General features: G+C 37.8%; 1 non-coding gene across 1 annotated transcript; it reads left to right on the forward strand.

Annotated features, from left to right (window-relative positions):
- Positions 1-8,661: 8,661 nt before the first annotated feature.
- LOC112760183 (small nucleolar RNA R71) lies at positions 8,662-8,770 on the forward strand. Its single transcript, XR_003180635.1, has one exon. It is a non-coding gene; the product is annotated as a small nucleolar RNA R71 (small nucleolar RNA).
- Positions 8,771-11,848: the final 3,078 nt, after the last annotated feature.

Raw genomic sequence — 11,848 nt, forward strand, 5'->3', positions numbered from 1 at the left:
AAGAAAAATTCACTATCATTAATCTATCAAGTACAACAGAGCTCCCTCTCCCAAGTACAAGAGATGGAAGAGATGAAGTGAAGTGTAAGGTAAAACTAAGACTAGCTAGCCAATCAATTCACTAACCAACCCCCTTTTCAGTACTTCTAGGGGGAATATATACTACTTCCTATCACTAGAAATAAAAAGTACAAAAGAGAAAAGAAAATTACAACTAAAAAGAAAATGAAAAACTAATGGAAATGAGTCATGTGCCTGGCATGTGCTCCGCGTGTGATCGGCATGCCACGCCTGGCTCCTCAGCTTGGCTTGGCGTGTCACGCTTGGTGAAAGAGCATTACTGTTGGCTAAGAATTTCTTCTCGGTTAGAGGAAATTACTTCGTTGCAAGTATAGTTCCCAACCGACAAGTAATGCTCAATCAAAGTTTTAAAAGATTGGTTGTCACAAGTACAAACCCGAATGAAAATCAACCGAAGTATTTAAATCTCGGGTCGTCTCACAAGGAATTGCAATGAAGTGGTCAATTATTGGCTATGGAGGAACAAGGGGGGTTTGATTTATAAAAGGGTAAGAGAATAAATGGCAAGTAAATAATGCAAACAACTAAAGAAAGCAATTAATAAAGAGAGACATTCATGGCAAGGATTGAGAATATAGGCTTTCTATCCTAGTCACTAATCATAACAATGATTAAAAAGAATTCATCCTATTTAGTCATCTCCAATATGGAAGAAGGTACAATGTTAACTTTACACGAGAGAACGTCAAATAAGACTAGTTAATCATATCACGATAATTAACAAGAGTTTATCTTATTTCGTCATCTCCAACAATGGAAGAAGATACAATGTTATCTTCGCATAGGGAGAAAGTCAAATAAGACTAGTTAATTTCAATCCAAAAGTCCTAATCAACTCACTAATTGAATTAGTAAAAGATTAGTGTCAATGGAAACATATTAACTAACAACTCTAGATCGCCAATATAGGTTGGGTTTTCATGACTCAAGATTTTCTAATTCCTCCTTCCAAGCCAAGAATGCTCAAAAAGCTACTCTAATATCCTACCAAGCATTTTGTCAAACACTTGGAAGGCATAAAAGGAAAACATGGTAAATTGCAAGGAATATAAAATCTACCAACTACCCAATGAAAGGAATCAACAATAAACAAAGCAATTAACCATAAGAACATAAAAGAAACATTAATTGCATTAAAGAAAAGCCAAATCTAACAAGATTTCATAAACATCAAAGAGAGCAAATAAGAAATTAACAAGAGGAAACTAGAGAATTAAACTACTAGAGCATGAAAATGTAAAAGAAACAAGATGAAAACAAGAAATTAAACCTATATCTAAGATGAAATTAACCCTAGAAACCTAATTCTAGAGAGAATAGGTAGCTTCTCTCTCTAGAAAACTAACCTACATGATGCTATCCTAAAACTAATTGCTCCCCCTTTGCCCAAGCTTGAATTCTGTATGAAATATCCTTAAGAATGAGTTGGATTTGGGCCTAGACAGCTCAGAAATCACCCCCAGCGTTTTCACTTTAATGAGATCACGTGCGAGCTGTGACGCATACGCATGGGCCATGCGTACACATCGTCTGGGGTTTTCCTTCTCACGCGTACGCATCATGTCACATATACGCGTCGCCTGAACGACCTCATTTCACGCGTGCGCGTCGATGTATGCACTCCAAATCCTTGTTTTTCCATGAATTCTCCACTTTGCATGCTTTTCTCTTCACTTCTTCCATCTAATACTTGCCTTATGAATTTGAAATAACTCAACAAACATATCAAGGCATCGAATGGAATTAAAGTGAATTAAAATCACCAATTTAAGGGCCTAAAAAGCATGTTTTTACACTTAAGCACAAATTAAGGGAGAATTATAAAACCATGCTATTTCATTGAGTAAATGTGAGATAAGTTGATAAAATCCCCCAAATTAAGTACAGATAAACCACAAAATTGGGATTTATCACTTGACTTCCCAAGTGGCACGCCCTTCATGCAGCTTAACCTGGCGTGCCACGCCTTCGAGCTCAAGTGGCACGCGCAGGGTCTTTCCATTGCTCAACTAGCCTGGCATGCCATGCCTTCGAACCCAAGTAGCACGACCATAGTCTTTTCTTCCTCCTTCCTCTCTAGACTTTTGAACTAGCGTGGCATGCCCATTTCTGGCGTGCCATGCCCATAGTAAGGCTATTCTTCATCTTCCAGGAAAATTGAACTGGCGTGGCACGCCCAAGTTTGGCGTGCCACGCCCATAGTAGACACTCCATCCTTCCTCTCTGGACAATAACACTGACGTGCGATGCCCAGTAGGTGGCGTGCGACGCCCTTGATGAGTCTTCACTCTTCTTCTCTGGAAAATGATACTAGCATGCCACACCTAGCATTCTAGTGGCACGCCCATGGTCATCTTTTTCTTGGCGTGCCATGCCTAAAGTCCCAAGTGGCACACCCAGTCTTCTTTCTCCTTGTGAGCTTGTGTTGGCGTGCCACGCCTTCGAGTTCAAGTGGCACGCCCAGTGTTCTTCACCCTTGTATGCTAGAACTGTCGTGCCATGCCTTCGAGTTCAAGTGGCACACCCAATTTGGTGTTGAGCTTCTTCAAGTCTTGGCATGCCACGCCTAGAACCCAAGTGACATGCCCAAGACACTAATAATGCTGGCATGCCACGTCTTCGAGTCCAAGTGGCACGCCCAGTGTTAAAAAATAGAGTTGGCGTGCCACACCCCCTTTGTGGTCTTCAAAATTGTTCGCTGGAAAGTATAACTGGCGTGCGACGCCTGGCCCTGGCGTGCCACGCACATTGTAAAGCTCATTGTCCCTTCTTTGGAGTTTATAATTAACGTGCCACGCCCATTGAAACCTCCATGGACTTCTTCTCTGGACTAGATAACTGGCGTGCCAGGCCTTTGCCTTCGAGTGGCACGCCCATTGAATTTCTTGCGTTGTGCTTTCTGGATTTGTGAACTGGCGTGCCACGCCCCTTAGCTAGCGTGCCACGCCCATGCATTTTGTTGGCCTTTGCACCAAGTGGCATACCCAGCACACACGCCCAGCACACTTTTCTTGTTTCCATCTTCTTTTGTTGCTCTTTTCACCTGAAATTCAACAATAACTCATTTCAAAGTAATGTACCATAATATTTACTATTTAACTCATGAAATTGCATTGATTGAATGAGATTACACTCTTTCTATGGTTCTTTTATATAAGAGAAAGGGGTAGATGCTGTAAGTCATCACAGTGCAGTAATCAACAAGCTCTAAGTACAAAGGTACTAAGAAGAAAGTACCTAAAGGCTGGAGGGACAGGAAAGTCCCAACTGAAGGACTCTCACTTGGCATGAGAGTTATCTTCACTAAGAAACCAGTCTTACCGCATACAATGAGTAGTATCCTATCTCTAGAGCATGTAGAGCTCATTCATGAGAGGACAGGACAAAAGTTCACTGTAAAGGGCAAAAATCTGAGCCCACACAAACCTCCATAAAGAGCTAATCGTCAAGCGAATGACGTTAAAAAAAATGCTTGTTGGGAGGCAACCCAACCTTATTTAATTATTTTTATTTTCTTTCATCTTTTTTTTCTTTAAGTTATTATTTTTAGGGTCATGATCATATGCAGTAGTCAGCACAGAGATAAAATTCTTCAGCAGTAAAAATAGAACACTCTAGATAGAGTGTTATTAGAAGTTGAACGCCAGCCAGGGAGCTTTGGTTGGGCGTCCAACACCCCTAATGGGCAGCATTGCAGGCATTGAACGCCAGCCATGGAGCAGCCCCTGGTTGTTCAAATGCCAGTACAGAGAGCAAGGAATCTGAATTTTCTAACCTCTTAGGACCAGTGGGTCCCACAATATCTTCACCTACCCCACTCACTTTCACACTTCCCTATACACACATTCCTATAAACCTTAGCCCAATCACATCCATACCACTTTTCCACAATCATCATGACTCCCACCAACCCCCATCCACTTCAAAATCAAATCTCCCACCCAAAACCCCACCCATAACCGAATCCAATCCTACCCCACTCCTATAAATACCCCTCTTCATACCCCTTCATACACACACATCTCATATACACTCATAAGCCCCACTTAGCTGAGAGTTCTCTCTCCCTCCATCTTCTTTTATTTTCTTCTTCTTCTTCTACTCTATTCTTCTCTTCTCTTTGTTTTTGCTCGAGGATGAGCAAAGTTTTAAGTTTAGTGTTGGAAAAGCCTAGCTTTTTTTTCTTTTCATTACCATCTAAGGCACCCAAGGTTGGAGGATCCTCTAGAAAGAGGAAAGGAAAGGCAGTAGCCACCCTTTTTGAATCTTGGGAGATGGAGAGATTCATCACCAAAGCTCATCAAGACAACTTCTATGAAGTAGTGGCTGAGAAGAAAGTGATCCCTAAGGTCCCTTTCAAGCTCAAGAAGAATGAGTATCCTAAAATCTGAAGAAAGATCCAGAGAAGAGGATCGGAAGTCCTAACCAACCCCATTCAAGATGTTGGGATTCTAATGGTGCAAGAGTTCTATGCTAATGCATGGGTTACTAAAAACCATGACACTAGTGTGAACCCAAATCCAAGGAATTAGAGCACCATGGTCCGAGGGAGAATCTTAGATTTCAGCCTGGAAAGTGTGAGGTTGGTGTTCAACTTGCCTCTAATGCAAGGATATCCTCATCCTTACATTAGGAGAGTCAACTTTGATGAGAGATTGGATCAAGTACTCTTAGATATTAGTGTGGAAGGAGCACAGTGGAAAAGTGATTCCTAAGACAAGCTCATTCAACTAAGAAGGCTTGACCTAAAGCCCATGGCTAGAGGATGGTTGGAATTCATCCAAAGATCCATCATCCCTACTAGCAATCAGTCAGAAGTGACTGTTGACAGAGCTACCATGATCCATTGCATTATGATTGGAAGTGAGGTGGAAGTAGATGAGGTGATTCCTCAATAATTGTATAAGATAGCTGAGAAGCCTTCCACCAATACAAAGTTGGCATTCCCACACCTCATCTGTCATCTATACAATTCAGTTGGAATTGTCATAAATGGAGACATCTCTATTGGGGAGGATAAGCCTATCACTAAGAAGAGGATGAAGCAAACTAGAGAGCATGCACAAGAGCCTATGCAGCCGCCTCAGCATGAGATCCCTGAGATGTCTCAAGGGATATATTTTCCTCCTCAAAGCTATTGGGATTAATGGCAGACTTCTCTTGGAGAACTAAGCCCTAATATGGAGCAATTGAGGGTGGAGCATCAAGAGCACTCCATCACCCTCAATGAAATAAGAGAAGATCAAAGAGCCATTAGAGAAGATCAAAGGGTTATGAGGGAAGAACAACAAAGGCAAAGGAGTGACATTGAAGAGATCAAGCATCACATTGGATCCTCAAGGAGGAGCACTAGCCGCCACTATTAAAAGTGGATTCGTTTTCTTTTACTTCCTTTCCCTTCTATTATTTTTCTATTTTCTGTTATGTTATCTGTTCTACTATTCTTGTTGCATGATCATTTGCATTGATGTCTTAAAGTTGTAAAATATTCCATATATCTCTCACCTTACTTAAAAGAAAATTTTATTTGAAAAGAATTAAGAGATGCATGATTTTCAAGTTTATAATAAGAATAGTTTAATTCTGTTGATGTGGTGGCATTGCTTTTATTTTCTGAATGTATGAATAAACAGTACATATATGAAGTTAAAATTTATGAATGTTGGCTCTTGAAAGAATGATGATGAAAGTGAAGTATTATTGATAATCTGAAAAATCCCAAAATTGATACTTTAAGCAAGAAAAAACAGCAAAAAAAAAAAGAGAAAAAAAGAAAGCATGCAAAAAAAAGCAAGCAGAAAAAGCCAATAACTCTTTAAATCAAAAGGCAAGGGTAAAAGGATCCAAGGCTTTAAGCATCAGTGGATAGGAGGTCCCAAAGGAATAAAATCCTGGCCTAAGCGGCTAAATCAAGTTGTCCTTAACCATCTGCTTGTGGCATGAAGGTGTCAAGTGAAAAGCTTGAGACTGAGCGGTTAAAGTCGTGATTCAAAGTAAAAAGAGTGTGCTTAAGAACTTTGGACACCTCTATCTGGGGATTCTCGCAAAGATGAATCACAATCCAAAAGGGTTCACCCAGTTAAAGTGTCTGTGGCATGTATGTATCTAGTGGTAATACTAGAAAACAGAGTGCTTAGGGCCACGACCAAGACTCTAAAAAGCTGTGTTCAAGAATAAAAAAGAACTTAACTAGGAGATTCAATAATATCATTTGGATTCTAAGTTCCTAACGATTCCAACATCTATGAGTTTCAATGGATAGTGAGATGCCAAAACTATTCAGAAGCAAAAAGCTACTAAGTTCCGCTCATCTAATTATAACTGAGCTTCATTGGAAACTTTGAATTTTATTGTATGTTAATTTTCTTTTCTATCCTACTGTGTTTTTAGTTGCTTAGGGATAAGCAACAGTTTAATTTTGGTGTTGTGATGAGCAGATATTTTATACATTTTTGGCATCATTTTCATATAGTTTTTAGCATGTTTTGTTTAGTTTTTATTTAGTTTTTATAGGTTTTAATGTTAAATTCTCATTTTTTCATTCTACTTTAAGTTTGTGTCTTTTTGTACAATTTTAGGTATTTTCTGGCTGAAATTGAGGAGCTGGAGCAAAAGCCTGATTTAGGAGACAGAGAAAGCACTGTAGATGCTGTCCGGATCTAACCTCCTTGCATTCGGAAGAGGTTTTCTGGAGCTAAAGAAGTTCACATGGAGCGATCTCAACAGCTATGGAAAGCTGACTTCCAGAGCTTTCCAGCAATGTATAATACTCTATACTTTGCTTCATAATAGAAGGCCTAAAAATGGCGTCCAACGCTAGCCTCTTGCCCCCTTCCAGGTGTCCAGCGCCCAAAGAGCAGAGACCAACGTCCAAACGCTCAGAGAGGACCCCCTAACCAGTGTTCAACACCCTAGAGGTCCCCCAGCACGTGGATCTCATAAAAGCTCATCCCAAACACTCACCAAGTGGGCCCCAGAAGTGGATTTTAGCACTAAATAGACTGTTTTACAATTACTAGTTATTAGTTTAGTATTTAGAGTAGAAGATCACTCTATGTTAAGGATCTTCGCCCATCATCTAGATTTTGCACAACATTTTCGTTCTTTGCTTTGTATTTCCTTTTAGTATGAGTTTCTAAACCTCCTAGGTTGAGGGGAGGAGCCCTGCTGAGTCCTATGAACTAATAAAAGTATTACTATTTCTCTTCGGTCTGTGTTTGATTTAATTCTAAGATGTATAATCGTTCTTCAACATGGTGAATAGGATGATTAGTGACAATCAGCTCTATTCATTATACTCAGACGAACGTGCTTGACAAATATCCGCGTCTACTTGGGTTCGTGTGAATACGTGACTGCAAAGCGCAAACCAACAGCTATGTTTATACATCTCTCAGATGGCTAATCCACGACTTCGTTGGGGACTTCTCGAGACACTAGTTCAGTTGATTTCTAGGGAGATTAGGGTCTCTGTTGTAGAGGCTAGACACCAAAGAAGCAACATTCTCTGATCCGGAAGATTTGACCTTGTCTGTGTCGTTTTGAGTAGGATCGCCAAGAGAATGAGCTGCTAGAGCTTTACCCTCCATCAGATTGAATGACCACGGCCAATGGCGTTTGATCTGGAGCATAGGAGATTGATGACCACGACCCATGGCGTAAATCACATACAGCCTGCCATTGAAGAAATCACTCACAAACAAAGAAGACAGTAAGATTTGAGTTAATTTAGAAAGATAAGGCAACTCCAATCCTTAACCATTCCTATTACTGATTCCAATTCACAATCAAACCGCATCTAGACATAACCAACTCTTCTGATTCCACCTGACTAAAACTTACAAAATAACCATAGCTTGTTTCAAACCACAATCCTCGTGGGATCGACCCTGACTCACTCAGGTATTAATTGCACGACCCAGTGTACTTGCTGGTACAACTGTACGGAGTGTGGGGATTTGTGCACCAGTGGTCTTAGAGAGGTTAGAGATTAGAGTTACTAAGTCAGAAAGGTTCTGCTTAGGGGTCTCCATATTCCCTTTAGAGGATGGGAATAGTGGTCTGTTGTTGAACTTATTCTGGTTCCTTCCACCTTGATTGTTATTGAAGCCTTACTAAGGCTTCTGTTGATCCTTCCATGAAAGGTTAGGATGATTCTTCCATGAAGGGTTGAGGTGTTTCCATAGGGTTCTTCCATGTAATTCACCTCTTCCATGGTGGGTTGATCAAGATCATAAGCATCTACATCAGGAGATACTTCTTGGGTGCTGCCAGCTGCAGCTTGCATTCCAATCAAATACTAAGAAATCAAATTGACCTGCTGGGTCAAGATCTTGTTTTGAGCCAATATGGCATTCAAAGTATCAACTTCAAGAACTCCTTTCTTCTGAGAGACTCCATGATTTACAGGATTTCTCTCAGAGGTGTACATGAATTGGTTGTTTGCAACCATCTCAATGAGTTCTCTTACTTTTGCAGGGATTTTCTTTAAGTTGAGTGATCCACCTGTAGAGCTGTCCAATGAAATTTTGGATATCTCAGACAGACCATCATAGAACACACCTATGATAGACCATTTAGAAAGCATGTCAGGAGGACATATCCTGATCAATTGCTTGTATCTTTCCCAAGCTTCATAGAGGGGTTCACCATCTCTTTGTCTGAAAGTTTGAACTTCCACTCTGATTTTGCTCATCCTTTAAGGGGAAAAAATTTAGCAAGGAAAGCATTAACTAGCCTTTTCCAATAGTTTAAGATCTCTTTTGGTTGAGAATCCAACCATATCTTAGCTTTGTCTCTTACAGCAAAGGAAAAGAGCATAAGTTTGTAGACCTCAGGACTCACTCCATTAGGCTTGACTGTGTCACAGATTAGCAAGAATTCAGCTAAGAACTGATGTGGATCTTCCATTGGAAGTCCATCGAATTTGTAATTCTGTTGCAGAAGAGAAACTAACTGAGGCTTAAGCTCAAAATTGTTAGCTCCGATGGCGGGTACAGAGATACTTCTGCCATATAAGTCAGAGGTAGGCATGGTGAAGTCACCAAGAACATTTCTTGCCTCTTCTTGAGGTTCGACCATGTCTTCTATTTCTTGTTCAAAATCTTCTGAAAGGTTTCTTCCGAAGTGTTGTGCTTTGATTTGTTGTAAGCTCCTCCTTAAAGTCCTCTCAGGTTTAGGATCAAGATTAAAGAGAGGTTCTTTATCCCTGTTCCTGGTCATAAACAAGAAAAGAAAGGAAGCTTCTATGCCTGATTTGGGTCTAGAGAACTTTCAGTGAGATGTGAAGAAAGAAGAGGAAGATAGAAAAGTGAAGATGAAAGAAGAGAGAGGAGAAGTAATTCGAATAAATAGAAGTAAATAGGAGAAGAATTAGAAATAGAAAAGATAAACAAGAATTAAAATATTTTTGTTTTTGTTTTATTTAATAATTAAATTTTGAAAATAAAGGTTAGTTAATTAAAAGGAGTTGAAATTTAGTTAATGAATTTTCAAAAATAGAAGAGAGAGAAGAAGAAGAGAATTTTCGAAAATTAGAAGAGAGAAGAGTTCGTTAGGAAGTTTTGAAAAAGAAGAAAGAGACGAGAAGTAATTAATTAAGAAAGATTTGAAAATAAGATAAGATAGAAGGTAAAAAAAATATTTGATTTTAAAAAATTTTAAAAAGTCAACAAGATAAGATAAGAATTAAAAAGATTTGAGAAAGTTTTAGTTTTAATATTTAAAAAGAAAAGATAAGATGGAAAAGACAAGACAAGTTAGGTAAGATAAGATAAGATAAGAAAGTTAAGAAAAGATAAGTTTTAAAAATTAAAAAGATTTGAAATTAAAATTTGAAATTTTGAAAATTAAATTTTGAAATTTGAATTTCAAATAAGAAAAGATAATATTTCGAAAAAGATATGATTTTTGAAAAAGATATTATTTTAAAAAGATTTGATTTTTGAATTTAAAACTAAGATAAGATAAGACAAAAATTTTGAAATTAAAATCTGATTTTTTATTGTTAATTTTCGAAAATATTAATTAAAAGATAAGATAGAAAAGATATATTTTTTATTTTTGAATTTAATGAAGAAAGAGAAAAACAAGTAAAAGACATGAAACTTAAAACTTTTAGATCTAATGACTCTTAGTGTGCGAAAATTTGAAGGAAAAACACAAGGGGACACCAAACTTAAAAATTTTAAGATCAAAATAAAAAGAAAACACAAGAACACTTTGAAGATTAGGAAGAACACCAAGAACAAAACTCAAAAAATTCAAAGAACTCAAGAACACACAAAATACACCAAACTTAAAATTTTTGAAAACTAACCACAAAATTTTCGAAAAATTAAAGAAAACACAAAAGAAGTCACTAAACTTTAAAGATTTGACACAAGAATCACACAAAAGACACTAATTTTGAAAATTTTTAGAAAGAAAGACTCAAAATTTTCGAAAAATTCAACAAGAACAGAAACAAAAGACTCAAACCAAGAACAAAGATTAAACAAAGAAAAAAAATTTGACAAATATTTATTTGACTTTTTCGAAAACAAAAAGAAGAAAATAAAAGAAAAGCTAACAAAATTAAAGATAATACCTGTAACAACCCTAATTTTCGAGTATGCGAGATCTTTTCTGAAGGCACGGATTTTGCCAGAAGATCAGTAAAGGGAACACCTCTTCTATATCAACAAGTATCTCAATCCTCATTGTCATTATGTCATCCTTAAGCTAGAACCTTTTCGGAGGCAAGCTCGATAACACGGTCACGAAGAACCTAGTTTTTGAATCGTATCGGTTGGCAGTTTTGATTCTGATTTTCGTAAATAGTCTCTGTTTGATGAACAGGACTCGATTCATGAGAGGAGAGAGATAATATTATAATATTATCATTATATTAGTATTCGAAAATTCTTGAATGATATTATAAGGTTACCTGGTCTGTTTTAGTTAAAAACAGAAAATCGGTTTAACCGGGTTCACAGTTTACTGGTGCAGCTTAGCACCAGCACTCTCTGATGACTTTAGGAATGCTAAGGCCTCATTATTCATGTTTTATTCTCATAATAAATATGTTACTAGTGTTATTTATGCTAGTAGCTCAGAAAATAATTTTTAGAGATGTTTTTACAAGTGTTCCGATACATCTAGTTTTAGTAGTTATACACCTGAGATATTTTAATATTATTTTAATCCACCTCCAAGCCAACCAATCACAACTCACCCTACACCCCCAAAACCCTCAAGGCTGGCTCATTTTCACTTTGTGGCCGAAAATAGGTAGAGAGAAAAAGAGAGAAAAGTTCTTAGTTCCAAATCTTTAAAGCTTAATTTCTGCTGAACTAAAACTCAAATCAAAATTCCAATCCGACCAAAATGATCCTCTCTTCTTTCTCTACATGATCATATGACTTATCAAGGCTGGAATCAAGGTGAGTTGGCTGCACCATCTCTCTTTTGATTCGGTTTCAAGGAAAAATGGTTAAATATGTGTTTTCTTGATGTGATTTAGGAGGAAAAAGTGCTTAAGGACCACCTGAAAGTTTAATTGAATTAGGAGCAACAAAATCAGGTAGGGTTTGACGAATTTAATCTTGATTGATTGTGTTTGAGTTGTGTGATTATGATATGGTTTGGCTGTGCTTGAAATTGATTGTTTGTATGAGTAATTCTTGTTGAAATTTTGGTGAAAATTTGATGAAATTTGATGAAATTCAAGCTATGAATGTGTGTTCTTGGGGCAGCTGGAAAAACGAAACCCTAAGCTTAAATTGAG

The sequence above is a fragment of the Arachis hypogaea genome, chromosome 16 (genome assembly GCF_003086295.3).
Source record: "Arachis hypogaea cultivar Tifrunner chromosome 16, arahy.Tifrunner.gnm2.J5K5, whole genome shotgun sequence".
Classification (NCBI taxonomy): domain Eukaryota; kingdom Viridiplantae; phylum Streptophyta; class Magnoliopsida; order Fabales; family Fabaceae; genus Arachis; species Arachis hypogaea.